We start from the raw sequence: 21,135 nt of genomic DNA, 5'->3' as shown, positions 1-21,135 counted from the left end.
AAACTGTCCTGTCAAATGAAGTACTGTACACCTGGAAAGATGTTCCAGCTAAGCACATACCGGCTGCTTCCTAACCTGACTAGGCAGGAGAGTGGTGTAGCTGTGTTCTGGAATTGGGTATGGAGCACAGATGTTTACGCTCAAATCCCTACCCTTCACTAATTCCACTTGTAAAAAATAAAACATGAAGACATAAGAATGGACATATTGGGTCAGACCAATGGTCAACCTAGGCCAGTATCCTATCTTCCAACAGCTGCCAGTGCCAGATGCTTCAAAGGGAATGAACAGAACAGAGGATCCATCTGTCTTGCAGTCCCCAGCATCTAGCAGTCAGAGGCTTAGGGATACCCAGAGCAAGGGGTTGCATCCCTGACCATCTTGGCTAATAGCCACTGATGGACCTATCCTTCATGAATAAATCTAATTCTTTTTTGAACCCAGTTATACTTTTGGCCTTCACAACATCCCCTGGCAATGAGTTCCACAGGTTGACTGTGCATTGGTGAAGAAGTATGTTTTAAACCGGATGCCTTTTAATTTCATTGGGTGATCCCTAGTTCTTGTGTTATGTACAGGGATAAATAACATTTCCTTATTCAGTTTCTCCACACCATTCATAGTTTTATAGACCTCTATCATATTCCCCCTTCATCTCATTTGCAAGCTGACTAGTCCCAGTCTTTTTAATCTCTCCTCAAAGGAAGCTGTTCCATACCCTTAATCATTTTTGTTGCCCTTCTATGTACCTTTTGCATTTCTAATACATCTTTTATGCTATGGGGTGACGAGAACTGCATGCAGTATGCAAGGTGTGGGCGTACCATGGATTTATATAGTGGCACTATGATATTTACGGTCTTATTAGCTATCCCTTTCCTAATGGTTCCTAAGGTTGTTAGCTTTTTTGACTACCACTGCAGAATGAGCGGATGTTTTCAGAGAACTATCCACGACTCCAAGATCCCTTTCTTGAGTGGCTGTGACGCAGTAGGGAGCGGGGCGGATTGACCTGGGAATGGCGTTTAGTTTTACTGGGACCACCTGCCTGAGGGATGGGAGAGCAGGGGATGAATTTAGGTGAGGGACGGTACCTGAGCCAGGAAGGGGGTGGGACAGGGTGACACCTTTGCCCAGGAAACTGGACAAAGGGAGAGCGGGAGAAAAGTAGGGGGGAGAGCCTGCTGGAGGGATTTTGATTTTCAGTTTTGGGCTGGCTGGGAGGAGGCAGGGAACCCCAAGTCTGGGGTCTAAGATCCTTACCCCCCAGAGGGACCTGGCTGGTGGGTCCTGGTTGTACCTACAAGCCCTGCGCTTGGGACTGGGTTCCTGTCGTCCAATAAACCTTCTGTTTTACTGGCTGGCTGAGAGTCACGGTGAATCGCAGGAAGTGGGGGGGAGGGACAGGGCCCTGACTCCCCCATACGCCATGACAGTGGTAAAAGGTAATTTAGACCCCATCATTTTGCATGTATAATTGGGATTCTGTTTTTCAATATGCCTTACTTTGCATTTATCTACATTGAATTTCTTCTGCCCTTTTCTGTATCTTTTCCATTTCAGAACAGATTTTTCTAAGATCACAAATTTTCTATATCCAAGAGAAACAGTTGGATATGGGGAAAAAAGTGGAGCTAGAAGTTGACGCAATCCATCACTGTTGAAAGGAAGCAACATCGTGCTTTCCTCAATTCCAGCACTACTGTCCACAATTTCAGCCGAGTTTCAATTGCTCACATTGCCACACTGGTAATTAGTACAAAGGGTCAATGTTGGGGATATTGTTAGCCTTTTCCAGAGGGTCTGGCTGGAGAGTCTTGCCCACATGCTCGGGGTTCAGCTGATCGCCATATTTGGGGTCGGGAAGGAATTTTCCTCCAGGGTAGATTGGCAGTGGCCCTGGAGGTTTTTCGCCTTCCTCCGAAGCATGGGGCAGGGGTCGCTTGCTGGTGGATTATCTGCTTCTTGAAGTCTTTAAATCATGATTTGGAGCATTCAACAGCAGAGTCAAGGGAGAGAATTAGCTCAGGAGTGGGTGGATCGGCTTATGTGGCCTGCATCTTGCAGGAGGTCAGACTAGATGATCATAATGGTCCCTTCTGATCTTGGATTCTATGATTCTATGATTTGAAAAGATGACAGTACCCAGTCCTGTGTTTTGATATTTCAGCAGGTAAAGTATGAATGTCCTTGGCTACTCAGAAGGCAGCAACTGTTTTCAAAATGGGAAGGAGAAATCTTGATTAAAAACAAGAAAGGATGGTGGCTAGCTAGAGTGGCACACTAATTAGAAGACGCTTTTGGTTTTATGAAAAGAAGAAAGTTGCCATTAAAATAAAACAATCCTTTGTACTAAAACAAAATTATGCTGAAGCATGCGGCATTCACTACCAAAGTTCCAGGACAGATCTTCTGCAAAAAATAAAGTAAAAACTGCTAGATTCTGTGTTTAAAATAGATACAATACTGCCGTGAATGCAAAGCAGTGGGAAGTATTGCTATCCTATGGCAGGCTCTGGTGTCCTGCAGGTATTCTGTCAAAGGCTTTGATGTCTAAAAATCTTGGGTTTGCAATTATATCAACTTTTTTGATTTTCACTATCTCCGTTCTTAAAAGGTAGAAGGAACAAATATGTACAATAAAAAGATTAAGGCTTGAAAAGAAAAAGGACTTGAACTTGAAAGAGTAAAAGTGGTTAAGTGCACACAGAAGGTGTCAACTATCAGGATCTGGGAGGCTTGGAGAGATTACATAATGATTCGCTGTGTCCAAATGATGAGAAAAGTTTAAGTGGCGAATGAAAGGTTACGACAAATAATAGGACTGTTTTCGGTACATTTCAAACAAAAGGGTAGTAATAAGAGTTGTCGAGTCTCTCTGAGATCGAAGGAGAAACTCACTGACAGAAGAGGTATTGGTTAAAACTGTGATAGAGGTGGCAATTTCCTGCAATATCTTTGGGATCTCTTATGGTATTAAAGATTACCTATCGTTGCAGGCCAGGGATTGTATCTAATTCCATGGGGGGAGGGTAATCACAGCCCTCCAGGAACTAAAAACAGTGGAGAGTGATTAGGCACATTCACTCCACATTCACATTATAACACCTTCAGAGAGGTTCCACACCCTGGACAGTTCCTGGGGAGGCTCACCTATACTATTTCAAAACTTGATTCTCCAGAGGCCGACAGACAACAAAAGGACTTTGGGATAAATAGTTTAAACTCAGGCTGCTGCAGGTCAGGTATACCCTGTCACCCCTTGGGGGAGAAGGGGGGCGGCCTTATAGCCCCATGGCTGACACCAAATAACCACCCTTTCCCTCATGGCAGTGTGACCTAACAGTCAGAGTCAATAGGACCACCCTTCAATGCAGGGCAGTATGGGTCAGTGGCCAGAGTCAGTAGGGCTGCCCTTAGCTCGAGGGCAGTATGGCCTGGTGATCAGAGTCAATTAGGTTGCCCTTATATGTGGGGCAGTGTGGCCTAGCGGCCAGTTCAATAGGGTTGCCCTTATAAACGGGGTGGTGTGGTCGAGTGGCCAAAGTCAGTGGGGTTGCCCCTATGTGTAGGACAGTGTGGCTTAACAGCCTAAGGTGGGTGGGCTGGCAGCCAGGGTAGGCAGGCCCAGGCCCTCCCTACTCCACCAGGTTGCAGACCAGGGTCCTATCAGTGGTGAGCGTACCCACCATTGAGTCAGTGGGGATCCTTCCGAAACACACCGAGTCAGTTCCTAGTTCCACCGATAGATCAATGTCTGGTTCCCCTGGTCTACTTTCTACCCTGTCTTCCCACTCTGTAGTCCACAGATCCTCTGGGTCTCTAGGGTAGTTGGCAGGTGAAGCTCCTGATGGCTCATCCTCCTCCCTGAGTTCCACAGCCTGCTGGGTATTTGCCTGGGTCTTGGCACAGCTGGCCTCCATGGTCTGGGGCTCCAACAGCTCCCAGCCAGGAGCTTACAACACACATCCTCTTTCCTCCACAGTCAGAGCAGACTGCGCTGGGCAGCCTGGGCTACTTCCTTTAATACTGAGGTTCCAGACAGAGCATGCCCAGCAAGGACGAGGGGTGTGGCTTCCTCAGCCCACAGTATGAGGTTAACCCTTTCCTGTCCAGCGTGTGGGGCAGGTACACCCCATCACACTGACTCAGGGCCATCTTTCGGATCCAGAAAATGGACAGAACCTTCAGTCCAAGTGGAGGGCACCAGTCATTAGGGAAGGGTTGGATGGACTGACACCAACTAGAGCCCTTGTGGACATCGGGGTGGGAGGAGGTGACATCTGGTAAGCTTATTAGCATGCATGTAGGTTCTTTTATTGTTTTTGATGTGTTTTTCCTGTAATGCTTTCACCTTAGAATAAATGTGCTTGCTTAGAAAGAGCTGTGTGGTAACTTAAAACAGTGGGCAATTACCCTGTTCATAGCCTTTGAAGAGAAACCAAAGCAGACACGCTGGCCTGCTTAGGCAGTCTGGCTTGCTGGGATATCACAATGTTGACAGGGAATTGTGCAGCCTGAAAATACCTCAATCAGGGGGGAGAGAGACATGTCCCTGTCCCAGAGAGGTGAGGGCTAGGGGAGCTGGATGCCTGAAGCAGGTGCCCTTGCTGGACCATAAAGGAGGAATACAGTTGCAACAAGAACAATTCAAGGAAATGCTCTTGTTCACAAGAGAGGGGACAGATGCCAGAAACAAACATTTTCCCAATAAGAAAAGCTAAAGGCTCAAACCCAAAAGAGACCATGAAGGAAATGGAGTTTTATCAAACTGCGGATGTTCTAAGAGCAGACATGACCCAACCCAGAATTTTGCAAAAAAAAAAAAAAGGGAAAGTACATGGAAAAACTATCCAATGTTTCTGGAGGAATGGGGAAGAATGGTATTAATACCCAGCCAGCAGCCATGCCACATTGTTCCATGTTCCTCCCAGATCTGCTGCACTAAGGGAGAGCTTGGAGAACTTATACTTGGATAGAGGGAGACTTCCAAGGAAAATCTACTGAAAGTTTACTGCTGGAAACAGATAGGAAAACCTTTAGCTGAGAGATTCAAGCCCTCTCTGCAGAAAAAGATACCATATAAGCACAATGGTGTGTGTGTGTTTTCCTGAGCTACACCAGCTATTGCTAAAGATTAGCAAGTAGAAATAGAAGTAGAACTATCATAAAGGCCAAATTGGTACAGGACGCCATTCCTGACTCTGGGCATGAGCGCATCTCCAGCTGTTCTCTTGCAGCCAGTAGGAAAAACATGTAGGGAGTTGGGGGCGGGGGGAAGGACAGGAAAAGAAGGGAGTAAAGAAGAGAATAAGAGACAGAAAAGAGAGCTATGGAGAGAAGAGACTTCACAGAACTAAACTTCCAGTTGTAACAGGTGAGGGTGCATCTGCTATAAGAAAAAATGCTTCGGACTTCTAGGCATTGATTTTCCCCACTTCTTTGCCCATCTTCTTCCTCTTTTGCCTTCTTGTTTTCTTGACCCCATGTCCTCTCTCTGTCCATTTTCCTCTCCTTTCTCAGTCTCTCTGCCACTTCTTTCACCCCGTCCTGACCCTGAGGTGGTGATGTTGAGAAGAGAAATTAACCCATTGCAAAGATTTTTTAAACAAAAGCTGCCATCCTCATCCATCACATTAACATTCACAACTTACAAATGCTGAAACTGAAAATACAGTGGTTGCTGAATTTTCTTACTTCAAAATTAAATAAAATTATATTCCAGAATCAGTCTAATTTTTACAGCATCTGGCATAGTTGGTAAAAACCATTGTTGGAGTGACTTGGGATATGGCCTTTCAATATTTGCATGTCAGACCTTTTGTCCAGATCTGATCTCAGGTATGTAAACATAAAACTGAAGACCTGTAATTTTGACATCAGTGCTGATAAAAAATAAATCATGGGGTGAGAACTAGAAAGCGACTGTTTAATTAGACATGGTCAGCATATGGCTATAGGACATCAGCCTCGTCTTGTGAACCTGATGGAATTTTTTGAGGGACTTTACAAAAAGATGTATTGTCCCACAGTCAGTAAACAGAAAGCTGTGCTGGAGCAACTTGAATCAGAAAATAACTGACTATAATAATAATACAGAATAATTCTTACCTCTTCACGGTCCTGATTCTACCCTCCCTTGCACCTTGGGTTGTCACTGACATCAATGCAAAGGGGGTTCAGAAACAGACGGCCACTGGTGTGCGTGAGCGGAGAATCTTGAACGGATAGCACTTTACACACAGTTGCGCAGTTTAATGTCTATACCAGGTGCAGGGCATTGGAGGATCAGGCTCCCCTTATGTAATGCCTTTCATCCAAGGAGCTCAGTGGGCTTTTGCAACTGTCGATTAAGCTTCCCAATACACTCATTTTACAGCTGGGAGAACTGAGACACTTGAAGGGGAAAGGGACTTGCTCAAGGCCACATAGCCAGTTAGTGACAGACAGCGAGATTGTGTTGGGCCCTCCTGTAGGGGCACTGGAGAAAAAGCACAAAGTGGCTTACCACTGTGGTGCAGAAGCATAGAGACTATGCCCCCCCACCATGAGTCCCACAAGGGGCAGAGCGTGGCATGGAGGAGACAAGACCATCACCCCAGTTCCCCCTACACTGGCCTGCAGAGGGGAGCAGGTACACTTTTCAGAACAGGCTGCACCAATCCAAATTGTGGTCCAGTCTGCACCATGCCCCTGCAATGCAGGCTGCTCAGGAACTGTGCTGAGTCTGGCAAAATTCCTCCTCGGTCATCATTCTAGGTCCATGCAGCTTCACACCACTCCTTCCTTGGGCAAAGGCCTATAAAGCACAGCTCCACAGAGAGCTAGAGACAGAACCAAGGTGTCCTACCCTCCCTACCCCCCATTTTAACCATTAAACCTCCCGCTGAGATCCAACCCCAAGTAACTCTACTGCTTGCAATGCTCCAGATTTACACCAGTGCATCTAAGGACAGAATTTGGGCCAGCTCTCCCTTGACATTAATTCTGCTAGATGTTACTTGTGACAGCTGCAGTTTGGGCTGGAGGATAATGACTTGGAGAAAGTCACAAAGATCTCTATTAGGGCTGGTTTTATTCACGTTTTGTGTCAGTGGTCTGGAAAAAGAACAATGTAGCAAGGTGATAAAGAACAGATAATGACGCAAACTGCAGAGGCAAATCATTGTCAACTTAAAAGGCAACGGCAAGAGAATTTCAGAATGACTTGGCCAAGCAGGAGTGGGCCGATAAATGATTTATGCAGCTCACTGGGAAGAAATGGACGGTAATGAATTAGTGCTATGGTGGCTGTCATGGGACAGTTTAGCAAAAGTCTGGAGTTGAAAAGGGCAGAAGTCATGAGAGGCAATTTTCAAAAATAAAGTCAGGGTCACTGCTTTGTAGACAAATAAAACTAGTGCAAACCAGTGACAACAGGGTGAAATTCACCCCCACACAGAATCCACACAAAGCCCTATGCACCATTTAAGCCTTTAATGTGGGTTAATGCTGGTAGGCATAGTATAAATACACAGATTAGATCAAAGTACAGAAAGCCCTGAACCTCTGAACTGGAGAGATTCTCACCCATAGTGAAGAGTTATGAATGTAATAGTTTCTGTGCTACAGCAGACCATTAGACCATCTAGTCTGATACTTCAGAGGAAGGCAATGCCCTCCTGTCATTCACCTGCTCAGTTAGCAGTGCAAACAAGTTTAGAAGTTTATCAGAGTCTGTCTGGACAAAAGTCGCTGAGGAGGCAGGATATGAATGTTATGAAGAGGCCAGACCGAGCCCTGATCTAGCTCTTTACATTTAAGAGCAAAAAGTCTTTCCCTCCCGCCCCCATCCCCACCTCTCTAATAGCACTGACTGCTGCAGTGGCTTATTAAGTCAAACAAAGTGGGGGGTTTTTTGTTTTGTTTTTCTTTTAAAGGAGCTAGATAATTTCATGACTAATAATACCAGGTCCAATCCTGGAAGCCCTCGGTGCCTGAAACTCCCATTGACTTGAGTGGGAGTTCTTTGTGTGAATAGCATGCAAGATCAGGCTCCACACTTATGGTTATAATACCACTTATAAAGCACTATGTTCTGGGGCATAAATTGATAGCTGCAAGGGGGAGCGGGAAAGAACTTGCAAGTTATTGGACAATTGGCTGGAGGGTCAGGATTGCTTTCCTTTGGGGGCATTATGCATTTGCTATCGCTGAAGTCCAGATACTGTGCTTGATGGGAAGATTCACCGTCCCATGCTCCCAACCATTTATACTATGCACAGAATGCCATTGATTTTTTTTTCAAATCATGGATTCCATGACTCCCATGAAAACAGTGGGAGGAGTCCAGTAGCAGTGAGGTTAGGGACAACCGGCATGTAAAAGAATAGTCCTTTGGTAGCCATACATTAAAAAACACAGAACAAAAGAGGAACGTGTGGATAATGCTTGATAAGGCTCTACATTCCTTGGCATGGTGTATAATCCTGTGATGCTAGGAGTTAAATTCTTCCAGCATGACATTTTTGATAACTGGCAGCAGTCATCAAACTCACTTATGCCTAGGAGTCATGAGAAGCAAATCAGCAAACAAAACCTGAGGACATCAGGTATTAACAGAAGCCAACATTTTAGCCCTACATATGGAAACAGACACATTTTGGAATATTGTACAAAGCTTTAGCCACCTAATAAAATATCATAGAAATAGGGTAATTGTGGTGGGACGGCTGCCCCTCACTGGCAGAAAAGGGGTTAAAAGCAGCCTAGGGAGGCTGCACAGGAGGCAGCCAATCAGAGGAGGGCTGAAGGGTGCAGCCAATCAAGGCCAAGCAGGCCCATATAAAAAGGGAACTGCAGGGCAGAGGAAGGCAATTCTTGCTGGGAGCCCAGGGAGGAAGAACTGTGTCTTTGGACAGCTAAGAGAACTGCCAGCACCCTGGACAGGATAGTGTTGTGAGCTGGAACCAGGGGAGCGAGAGACAGCTCCTGGCTGGCTACTGCGGTTTGCAGGCTGAGGTCCTTAGGCAAGGGCAAAGAGGATGCTGGGGCCATGAGGAAGTGGCCAGACAATTTGCTGTAGTAACCACTAAGGGAAGTGGCCGAACAGCAGACTGCAGGTCTCCCAGAAGGGTGAACACGGTGTGTGACATGGCTGTGGCCCTTGGAGAGATGTGGGTCCTAAAGCAGGAATGATGGCGGAGAGGCGCCAGAGTGGTGAGCGCATACCGTTGCAGTATTATACAGGATTTCAAGAATCTTCTTTATCCAAAAAGTTACAGGAGACATATCTTCTGCAGTCTCTGGGAAGAGGAGACTCAGAGGCATATAGCATTTTGAAATCACTAGAAGATGCTACAAAAGAAACTGAATTCATGTCAGATCTAAGCAAGATAGGTACATTACTTAGATTAATGAGTTACTAAAGGAATTGGGGTGGTTTTTATTTTAAAGGAATTCTTCTAGACAATATCAGGCCAAAAGGGAGTTTTACCTGATTAAGCACAGAAAAAAAATATGTAAGGACTACACGATTTTACTCATTGGGGATAAAATACCCCAGGACTTCAATAAAACCAATTAAAATAAAGATCTGTAGAAACAAAATTAGAGAAGACTTAAAAGTATATGATATGCAAACCTTACCTCACAGGAAAAGCAGTAGACCCATATAGACCCTTTCCCTAGCCCTTTTGGAACCTAAAACTGTCTTTATCCCAAGTAGACAAACAACTGACAGTTAATATACAGGCAAAATTGTGTTCATTCAACTAGTATTGCAATCAGCAGCCTCCTATACTAATTTGATAAGTGGTAATTTTATGCATTAAAAATAAGCTCATTGAGAATATAATTTTATAAGAGAAATGAGTGGCTAATGCTCATTTTGTACTCATTTGTTGTTATTTTAAAAACAGTTTTTGTTTCACATTGATCCTCCTTTCCCACCTGGGGTTTTAGTAGAATCCTTCCAGTTGGTGCTGCTACTGCACACTGATGCCATCTTGTGGTGGAAAAGTTGAGGCATAGAACAAATCAGTCTTTATAAAGAAATTAATCCTTGGACTGTGGCTTGACTAACCCTGAGTCAAGAAAGTCGGGCAGGATCATACTCCAAATTTATGTCTTTCATCCTCTCTTCAGCCTTCAGGGTTCTATTCCTACCAAATACTAAGTAGTTCTTCACAACATTTGGAATTAGTACAAGTGCAGTCTTTTGGAGACTGAAAGCATGTGAAGCTTTATTTCTTAACAGCTGATGAACCAAATGCACCCAAATTATTTCCTTGAATGCCTCAGCAAGAATTCCAGGAACAGATGGACTTCTTCAATTACAAACTCATCCTCTCCATTTTCAACACCATCTTCCCTGCTACAGATCTTGACTTTCCTCCCTCACTGAGCCTCACACCTACACACTAATTGCTTATCAGCATCCTTCAACTTCTTCCTCCAGCCCTCTCCCACTCCCTCGTTACTTTTGCTCTTTGCCCAGGATCTCATCAACTTCTTTGAGGGGAAACATGGCTTCTCTCCTCCCTTCACTCTTTCCTCTTTCACACCAGTCACTACCCTGAGATCTCTCTCCTGCTTCCAGCCACTCCACCTGTACCATCACTTCACAGCTGCTGACCTCATTCACTTCCTTCATGTTCAGCCTCTCCCCTGGCTTTGGCTGCTTCCCCACAGCATACAAATACGTGCTAGTGTCCCCATGCTCAAAAAAATGACCCAGTCTCTCCAGCTACTGTCTCATCCTCCTCCTTCCCTTCCCAACTCTATGCCCACTGAACAGACTTATCTACAGTTGCAGTCTCAGCTTCTAACCTATCCTGGATCCAACTCCAGTCTAGCTTCTGTCCTTGCCACACTAGTGAAACCACTCTCGCCAAACGCTTCAGTGACTTCTTCCAGGGCCGCCCAGAGGGGGGGGGCAAGAGGGGCAATTTGCCCCAGGCCCCGCGCCCCACGGGGGCCCCCACCAGAGTTTTTCGGGGCCCCTGGAGCAGGGTCCCTCACTCGCTCCGGGGGGCCCGGCAAACTCTTGCGGGGCCGGGCGCAGGAGCTTCTGCCGCTCCCGGTCTTCGCCGGCGGGGGATCCTTCCGCTCCGGGGCGGAAGGACCCCCCGCTGGCGAATTACCGCCGAAGACGGAGCGGGACCCGCCGCCGAAGTTCAGCCCGGTCTTCAGCGGTAATTCGGCGGCGGGGGGCCCTTCCATTCCGGGACCCGCGGCGGGGACCCCCCCGCCACCGAATTACCGCCGAAGACCGGGCTGAACTTCGGCAGCGGGTCCCGCTTCGGCGGTAATTCGGCGGTGGGGGGGGGCCCGCCGCGGGTCTTCGGGGCACTTCGGCGGCGGGTCCCTGAACGGAAGGGCCCCCCGCCGCCGAAGACCCCGGGCCCCCGGAATCCTCTGGGCGGCCCTGACTTCTTCTTGGCCAAAATTCAGGCCTGTGCTTCATCCTCATCCTCCATGACCTTTCTATGGCCTTTGGTACTGCTGATTCCCTTCTCCACAGTATCCTGTCTTCCTTTGACATCTGTACCGTTGTCTTTCCTGATTCTCCTCCTGTGTTCTGATCTCTCCTTTGACATTTTCTCCTCATGGCCTCTTCCCTTTCCTGCTGAAATCCCACAGGGATCTTTTCTTTGTCTCCCTCCCCGCCTTCTTCCTCCTCTCCTCTCGTAACCACATACTCAATTAATCCAATTACCTCTACCCTGATGACTCATGGATCTGCTTCTCCACACCTCACTTGTCTTCTTCATTCTAGCCCCACATTTCAGACTGTCTTCTTCACATGTCACTCTGGGTAGCTTGCCATCAATATGGCAGAGGAGATGCATGCACGTAGTTTTGGGGCCCCTGAAAGACTGGACCCTTACTATGTATGGTAATAGATACTGAACATTTCATCACAAAAGGCTGGACTTTGGCTTTTATGCTACTGTCATGAGTAGGAGTCATTGCAAAGCTGCATCGACCCCAAAGCAGCACTGGAAAGCCTGCTCTTCAGAGAGAGACTGCCTCTGCTGGAGCTATGTCATCGGCTCCATGATGCACTGTTGGCCATTGTGGGCTTGGGAGGCATGACCCTGTCTCTACCCACTTTTTGTCATCTTGTTCCTCATGGGGGAGTCGAAGCAAGCAGTCCCCCACACGAGCGGCATGGGCAGTGGACAATTGTCTCAGAGAACTCCCTGCCAGGAGATGTAACAGCATCAAGACCGTCAAAAATATCACCCCCAAAGGTAAAGACAGAGTTAGACTATGGTGGCACTTCAGAGATTGAGATGGTTAGTACATGTAGTCCATTCTATGATGCTTTTTTCACTCCTATAGTCCTTCCCATCAGAAGATCTCAAACATAACTATCCTCCCACTCCGTGCAGATCACTGATTAGAGCGCTCAGGAAACCAAAAGCACTACCAACCTCAACTGCTAACAACCACACTCAGAAAAGACAGAATAATGGGGACAGGAACCCAGATGCTGCTGGGAAGTTTCCTCACTAACTTTACATTTATGCTACAAGAGACCTTCCAGGAAACCGTGTGTGAACATAAGAGTGTCATGTTTCTAGGGACGCTTTGGCTCTTCAAGAAGTCTTAGAATTATCTCTGGTGGAGCCTGAAATTCATGTTTAGTCCCTCGTAACAGGCCAAGTTAGCTATTTATCTACCCTCTAATAACAGCAATGTAGTGCCAGGCACACAAGAGAAAGAAACCCCTGTGAATACATAAGCAAGCAATTCCGCCTAATGATCTGACAGGTGATGGGACAACTTCAGTTTCAAGTCTTGCCTATGAATGAACTGCACCCAGGAGCAGGAGAGCGCGCATAGAACAAAATGACGATATCGCTGATTCGCTGTCAGTGGAAACCTCCCTAGCTTGACTAAAAATTGCACATAGCTAATAACCATCAGCAGCATAGCACCTCCTGTTTGGGCTCCTACCCAGCTCTCGCGACTGTTGCCTCGTTCACAGGGGAGGTTGTGACAGAGATAAATGGTGAAAACGCCTCTGCTGTGGCACACCTCTGAGCTGCTCGCTGCTTCAGCTTGCGGACGTGCCAGGCTTTGTGGAGCGCAACCCCCAGGAACAGGATCTACCTGCTTTATGAAAGAAAGAACGAACCCCACTGGATAATATTTTATTCATTGAGACTTAAATTGTGGTGTTTTATTAAAAGCTCTGGGATGTGTTTTATAGCACGTAATGGTAAAAATATCATTGTGCAAATCTCAGTCTTACAGTTGTAGCCTCTCGAAATACTTCATAAGCCTCCAGGCATAGCACTCATCTCACTCACTTACACCTTCATTATCATATGACTCATTAATCTCACCCTCTTCCTTGTTAAGACAGTGCTTGGCTAGCAGCAATATTTAGTAATATCAGAACGTTGGCAATCTCTTGCGTGCTCTGTTTAAGAATTCGTATAATAATGTTCCACCAAAAGTTTCTAGAAATCAAAATATAATTTTAACACTTTTTAAAACCATTGATACATGATGGTAATTGCGTGTGTTTCATTAAAATGTAATTCCTGTGTACTCTGAGCATTATGAATTGGAGTCATCATTAGTAAATCATACAAAGACAAGAACCAAGTTATTATACAAAAATAATATATTCTGAATTCATAATAAATATTAAGAAGAATCTACAATATCACTCACCTGAGAACTTGCACTTGACAGATTCGCATTTAGGCAGACTCAAAATAATGGCAATTGTCAGACGATCCGAATACGTATCTTGGAACCTAGGCAAACAGTTATTTGTCATTTGTCATCCCACACCTTATTCATATTCACTCAGTGGAATGACCTAAAGCTTGATTAGATGATGGCACACAAATCATTGTACAGGTAAAGTCTTTGCTTCAAGATGACGGGAACACCAGCAAAGTCATAAAATTCATGGTACCTTGGTTGCTGATCCTGCAGCAACACTAGGCTCATTCCAAGGACCCTGGAGCCCTCTTATACAAAAATCATTTCTTCCACATTGCATTCTGAACTTAACTGGAACTGCAAGTTGCACATTGCAGTACCCTGATGCCACCTTTCTGCTCCCCCAATCCTGGAGCCACTGAGGAACAAAACAGCTCCCAGCCTAACTTTGAGCAGCCTAACAACTGCTCTAAATTACACCGGCTACAGTGATTTTGTAAGGAATTGCTCAGTTGGCCGTGCTTTCAAACCACCTTGTAAAATCTTCAACTAAGCTGTGCTGTGAACTCCTTGGCTGCAGTGAAGGGTCTGGGCCAATATATTTATTAGTGTCTTGAAGAGGTACAGGTCCTCTGTTGGTACTTGGCAAAAAAACCATTACCTACCCTTCGTAATTGTCGTTTGAGATGTGTTGCTCATGTCCAATCCATTGTAGGTGCATGTGCGCCCACATGGGCAGTCATCGGAGACTTTTGTCTTAGCGGTATGCGGAGGGATGGCCGTGGCACCCTCTGGAGTGCCGTGCTCATGCCACGGTATATCAGGCACCACCATCCCTATGCCCTCTCACTTCCTTCTTGCTGACAACTCCTACAGAGGGGCAGGATGGTGAGTAATGGAATGGACATGAGCAACACATCTCAAAGAACAACAGTTACGAAAGGTAAGTAACTTTTTCTTCTTTGAGTGCTTGCTCACGTCAATTCCATTGTAGGTGACTCACAAGCAGAATTCCAGGAGGTGGGCTTGCAGTTCACAGCTTTGCAGATTGGAGCACTGCTCTGCCGAAGCCAGTGTCATCTCGAGCTTGCTGGGTCAGTGCATAGTATGCAGTGAAGGTGTGGTCAGACAACCAAGCTGCAACCCGACAAATTTCTTGGATCGGCACCTGAGCGCAGAAGGCTGCCAAGGAAGTCTGCGCCCTAGTTGAGTGAGCCATCACGACAGCTAGCAGGGGCATCTTTGCCAGCCCGTAACAGTAGCAGATGCAGGCCATGATCCAGAACAAGAGAGTCTCTGGGCGGACATCACACAACCTTTCATCCTGTCAGCGACAGCCACAAACAACTGCATTGACTTACGGAACAGCTTTGTTCTATCAATGTAGAAGGCCTGCACTCATCCATCACGTGAGGTTTTGGACAGAGGACTGGTAAGTAAGTGTCCTGGCCCGTGTGGAACTGGGAAATGACCTTGAGCAGACAGGCCGAGTGCGGCTGCAGTTGGACCTTGTCCTTATAGAATACTGCACAAGGCAGCTCCGATGTGAGTGCTCTGATCTCAGACACCCGACGGGCCGAAGGTATAGAGACCAAGAAGATGATCTTCCAGAAGAGAAGCAGAAAGGAGCAGAATACCAAGGGCTCGAAGGTGGTACCCATGAGCCATGACAGCACAAGATTCAGGTCCCAATGTGGGGACCGGGCCCCTGACATGCGGGTAAAGGCACTCCAGACCTTTCAGGAAACATGCCATCATGGGATGGGTGAAAACCAACCTGCCTTGAAATGGAGGGTGGAATGCGGAAATGGCCACCCAGGTGTACCTTGACAGAGGACGACAAGACCTGGAGCTTGAGGTGCAGCAGATAGTCCAGGATATCCTGCAGGGAGGCCTCCTCTGCACGAATGAGCCGATCCTTCGGGATGAGGAAATAACGGGAGTAGAAACCTCTTCCGGGCATGTCCCAAGGAACCTCCTCCACTGCCCCCCAAACACAGGCGTTTTTCAACCTCCTGAACGAGGAGTCGCTTGTGAGAGGGGTCCCTGAAGAGGAACAGGGAAGACACGGAGAGGCAGCTGCAAACTGTAGGATACTATATCCAGGACCCAGCGGTCTGAGGTTAGCCTTGACCAGGCCGAGCGGAAAGATTGAAGGCGATCCAGGAAGGGGCGGGAGGGATTTGGAGAATTGACTGGGGTGTCACTTCCCGGACGCACCCTCAAAACTCACTCATAATGAAAAGTGCTACATACATGCAATATATTAAATATCTGCGTGCGTGTGTGTATATATTATATATATATAAAAATCTCACCTCAGCAGAACAATACATTAGAAAACTGTATTCTACTTGGAGGGGTAGCAACCATTATAGCTAAGGTTACTTAATGGTTTCCATTTTAAGCCCCCTGCTTTCAGTCATCCAGAACTTTCTGCCACTAGCACATTTTGGCTGATATTTTTAGGCCTGTTCTCTGCCTGATGGTAGATTTTGAGTGAAAAGAGTTCAGCTATTATGAATACAAAAAGAGTGATGTGGGGAGGGGAATTTCCCTGCTATAACAAAAAAATCCTTAAGGCCTAGCCAGCTGAGAGCAGAAAGTAGACATCTGGCATAGAAACAGCACTCAAAGCATCTTTGAGTTTTCCAATAAAGTCGGATTTAGACTTGACTGACTTAGTGACCCTTTAAAAATAGCATGTTCATGTCCAGTCTTTTTTTTTGTTAAGTCCATCAAGTGCACATCTAGGGATGGTTGCACCACTCATATAGCAATGACCACTTATCTGTACAGAAAAACCGTACTGAGGAGTCTCACGGACGGGGGCAAGGGGTCTGTTGATGCCTGTGGCTCAATCCCTGCTGGGCTTTTAAAGCGTGAAAGGCAGCAGCTGGTGATACAACTGGGCTCCACTTTAAAAGGAGGATTTTGTAAGACCCAATTAGTAAGAATGTTACCTAATTGGTTACAGAAAACAGGTGGGGGTGAGGGGGTTAAGCAGTGAATAGCAAAAATTAATATTTCTTTTACATCCCCAAGTTATTTTTAGGTAACAGATGCTACTTTTAAGCTTGCTGATGAAGCAAATTTTAGTCAAGATGCGGAGACTGGTGTCACTTCACCTTGAGGTGAGATACTGCACTACAGGCTTGGCGTGAAAAAGCTGAAATACTCCCCCTGCCACACTATGAATACGGCAAGCAGAGGAGAGGAATTAAATAAAGACATGCAGACATCCCTATTCAATGGGGGCCCTGGAGCTCTGTGTTGCTAATGCCTGTATGGCTTATGCTCTGCACATCTTTTACGTACTTTCGAGCCCCAGACAGCTTCTTGCAACAGGATAAATTTCTCCTAAATTTAACTGGCAAACAGGATTATTTTTAAAGGTCAGATGCTACTATTTCTGCCTGAGCATTCTGGACATGACTGACAATTGCTTTTAAGTGGCAGCTAACAGACACTGAACGGAAGGTTAGCATGTTAGTGATGAGTGAACTGCCCGTATGGTTGAGGGAGAAGCTGCTGAGTAAGTCTATCCATGTGGTGATACCTCCATATGCAGCAACAGACAACTTCCTACTCATCTTACACCCAGACAGATGCATTCCGCCCCTCATTAAACCATTTATTTGCTGCTCTATCTACAGAGAATCATTATTAGTTATTTTAAAATGCCATAGGTGCATGTAACGCTCATATGGACAGACAAGGTCCCTGACCCGAAGAGCTTACAGTCTAAAGACCTGATCCAAAACCCATTGAACTCAACTGGAGTCTCTCCATTGATTTTAATGAGCTCTAAACCCTGACCTCAGAGATAATTATTATTCTCATCGACTTTAATGGGAATATCTGAGGTCAGAATTTGTCCCTAACACGGGGCACTGAAGTCACTGGGAGTTTTGCCATTGATTTCAGGGGGTGTAAGATCAGGTTCAAAGTCAACAATAGAGTGAAATTAAATATACTGAACTCTTTCTTTAGTGACCACTTGGGGGCCAGCAAGAACATGTCAGCTAATTAGAGATGGCCTCACTAAAGGCTAAGGGCTGATCCTCAGCTGTTAAAGTGTCATAATGCCATTGAGATCATAATTGGACTAGAAACTTCGGAATTCTTTAAAGAGGTCACATAAGGCATTACTTAGCAGGAGTGGTCATTAGTGCAGACTTGATTGTATACTACAGTGGCCTATGCTTTATAAAAGAAGGTATCATGTTGAAAGTTTAACGGTAGTGAGATCACTAAAGAGTCCAACACAAGGTGGGATTTTACCCAGATGAACCTGCCCATCCGTGGGTGAGAAAACCTATGGGATTGTGAAAAATGACTTTTGCATGACTCATGTTCACGACAATAAAACTGAGATTTACCAGGAAGTCGCATAGATCAAGAATATTTGTCAAAATATCCAAGCAGATCTGTCCGCTTAAATGTGTACAACAAGCCTGTTTCTGAACATAAAGTGCATCCATTAAGGGTACTGACAAAATAGGCAAAAATGAAGACTGTCTAAAGTGGTAATGAAATACCTTTATGAATCTAAATAACCGGTCAGACAAGAATCGTATTGAGGAGTAGCTCCAAACATCTGAAACACAATAAAACCGTTACTTTATTTTTGGACTTGGATTGAAACAAAAGGAAACCTTTTTAGTCTCTTTCTTTTAGATTCTGCCTTAATTTTTAATTTTGAAAATGCAGAAATTGATCAATTATGAAAATAAAGAATTAAATTTATTAAAGTAAAATATTTCAATTATCAGACCCCAAAGAGTACCAAAAATACACAACATTTAAAGGGCCAGTGCCAAAAAAGCTTAGGGCCCTGATTTTTTTCTGTTATTTATATATTTATTTAGGGCTAGTTTCTGCTGGTCTTCCTCATGTTGGAATGAATGGGTCAACTCAAGGAGAAAGGTATTACACAACCAAGGAAAGAGGGGCAGAATCTGGTCCTGATTTGTTTATGTGACATAGTTAAATGTTAACTGTAAAATAGGTAGACTGCCAAAAGACATGAAGTCCAGAACCAAAGGTCTTAAAACCTAAGAATGATCTGCTCCCTAAAAGCTACATTAAGATGAGACACATGCACCACATCTTATATATCTTCTGAAAAGCTGTTTAAAAAACATGAGATGTGGTGTCAAGCTTTTGTGTAAGTCTGAATCTCATCTCCATAAGCTAACAGTAGCGTTTCTATTTCTTCTAAAGATCAAAAAGATTGAGACTGTTCAGCTTGGGAAAGAGGCAGCTGAGGGGAGACATGAGAGAGGTCTATAAAGTCATGAATGGTGTGAGAACGTGAATAAGGTAGTGTTACTTACCCCTTCACAACACATGCACCAGGGGTCACCCAATGAAATTAATAGGCAGCAGGTTTAAAACAAACACAAGGACATCTTCACACAACGCAGAGTCAACCTGTGGAATTCGTTGCCGGGGTATGTTGTGAAGGCCAAAAGTATAAATTAGGATAAAAAAAGAATTAGATTTATCCATGGAGAATAGGTCCACCAATGGCTATTAGCCAAGACGAATACAGCCTCATGCTCTGGGTGTCTCTAAAGCTCTGACTGCTAGAAGCTGGAACTAGACAACAGTTGATCACTTGTTAAAGTGCCCTGTTCTGTTCACTCCCTCTGAGGCATCTGGCACCAGCTACTGTCAGAAGACAGGATACTGGGCTAGATTGATCATACTGGGTCAGAGCAGTGGTCATTCTTATGTTCATAGGCAATCACCCCCTTCCTGGGATATGCCTGCTTCTATATTACATGGGTAGAATATCCGGATACTAACAACATTCTGAGCCTTCTTTCAGTACAGTATGTGTATTTCCAAAAGATCAAGCAAGGCTGGAGGTAGAATGAGGCAAATAAGTAGCTTAGCATCAGCTCCATCTGTGTTTTTTTCTCTTTGATGAAACTAGAAATTAATTGGGACAGGACTACAGAATATGCAGTATAAAACCATCATGCCCATTGTCCTTCCGCATTTCTGATGGTTAACTACATTGAATCACAGATGTACCACCAACCGGTAATGCCACAAAATAATTTAAAAAAACCTGTTTCTATCAGGTTCCAAGCTGCTGAACCATTTTTCCACATTCTAGAATCCATCCATTTTACCTAATCCGCCTATAACACCATCTCCAAATCCTCCTCCTCCTCTCTCTCTCCCCCCAAATCATGCTAAAACAGTGGGTCTCAAGCTTTTTTTTACTGGTGACCTCTTTTACATTGCAAGCCTCTGAGTGCGACCCCCCAGGGCCGGCTCCAGGCACCAGCCCAGCAAGCAGGTGCATGGGCCAGCCAATGGAGAGGGGCGGCACATCCGGTTCTACGGCGGTGGGTCCCTCAGTCCCTCTCGGAGCGAAGGACCAGCCTCCGAATTGCCGCCAAAGATTGAAGTGGCGGTGGTAGAGCTGCAGATTGGGATTGCGGCTTTTTTTTTTTTTTTTGGTGCATTGCTTGGGGCGGCAAAAACCCTGGAGCCAGCCCTGGACCTCCTAATAAATTAAACACGCTGTTGAATATATTTTAACACCACTATAAATGCTGGAAGCAAGCAGGGTTTGGGGTGGAGCTTGACAGCTCGTGACTCCCCATGTAATGACCTCGTGACCCCCTGAGGGGTTCTGACCCCCAGCTCGAGAACCCCTGTGCTAAAACCTCCGTTTCTTGTAAAATCAACATTTCCAAAGCCGTGTGTATTACCAGCAATATGCAGCTTAACCAGTGCCAATGGGCAAACGTCAATTTTATTATAATAAATGGAAACCTAAAGAGAGCATTGTAGCAGGAGACCAGCCAAAACCTCAAACTCCGCTAACGCAGGGCACAATGAATGAACAAACAAAAGCAGAACCATTGAGGCTCAGTGGGATAGCCAGTTTTTTTTTTTAAATAAAACCCCGCACCTGTGGTCTGTGAGGTTATCATTATCACTCTAGTACAAGTCTAAGTTCCACCAATTACTTTATACCAGGCTTCCCCCCTCAGCTTTTTTTTTTTTAAATTGTTTCACACAAAAAAACTTCTGTCTAGAGGACATCATGGCTTTATAAGTGATGCGTATATTAAATTCATCTGTTGCTCATCACAAATTCGTTCATGGTTGTTGACTGTATAGTTTTTGTGCTATCACACCAGGTCAATTACATGTTTTGTTTCTAACCGATTACGTTAATTTTCCTACAGTGGTAATAGGATGACGCAGAGCTGCATGCCTCCAAGGAAGCCCCAGGTTTCACAGTGAGTGCTCTATTCAAGGTTCTTCCAGTCCCTGGTTCTGCCTGCATCAGACACTCCCTGAAGCAATTCTGCCAGTGGGAGGAGGATGTCAGTTATGCTGTATAGTCCTCCAGAGGCTTGATCCTGCAAGGGTCAATGGGGCCTGTGGGCACACTCAGGACCTTGAAGGATTGGGGCCTAATAATTTGTGGACTTC

The 21,135-nt window shown here is 45.4% G+C and overlaps 3 long non-coding RNA genes across 3 annotated transcripts in view; 2 read left to right on the top strand and 1 right to left on the bottom strand.

Annotated features, from left to right (window-relative positions):
* Positions 1 to 21,135, top strand: part of LOC120370710 — a 38,892-nt gene that overhangs the window by 17,347 nt on the left and 410 nt on the right. Inside the window, exon 2 of the long non-coding RNA XR_005583894.1 lies at positions 20,886 to 20,939. This is a non-coding gene — a long non-coding RNA (uncharacterized LOC120370710). The remainder of the gene's footprint in view (positions 1 to 20,885; positions 20,940 to 21,135) is intronic.
* Positions 5,414 to 21,135, bottom strand: part of LOC120370711 — a 28,489-nt gene continuing 12,767 nt past the window's right edge. The window contains exon 4 of the long non-coding RNA XR_005583895.1: positions 5,414 to 5,556. This is a non-coding gene — a long non-coding RNA (uncharacterized LOC120370711). The remainder of the gene's footprint in view (positions 5,557 to 21,135) is intronic.
* Positions 17,804 to 19,692, top strand: LOC120370712. The gene is made up of 3 exons (XR_005583896.1): positions 17,804 to 17,940; positions 18,895 to 18,993; positions 19,613 to 19,692. It is a non-coding gene; the product is annotated as an uncharacterized LOC120370712 (long non-coding RNA).

Source organism: Mauremys reevesii, linkage group 8, assembly GCF_016161935.1.
Source record: "Mauremys reevesii isolate NIE-2019 linkage group 8, ASM1616193v1, whole genome shotgun sequence".
Classification (NCBI taxonomy): domain Eukaryota; kingdom Metazoa; phylum Chordata; order Testudines; family Geoemydidae; genus Mauremys; species Mauremys reevesii.
The sequence above is the reverse complement of the archived record's forward strand: the minus strand, read 5'-3'. Positions and strand labels throughout refer to the sequence as shown.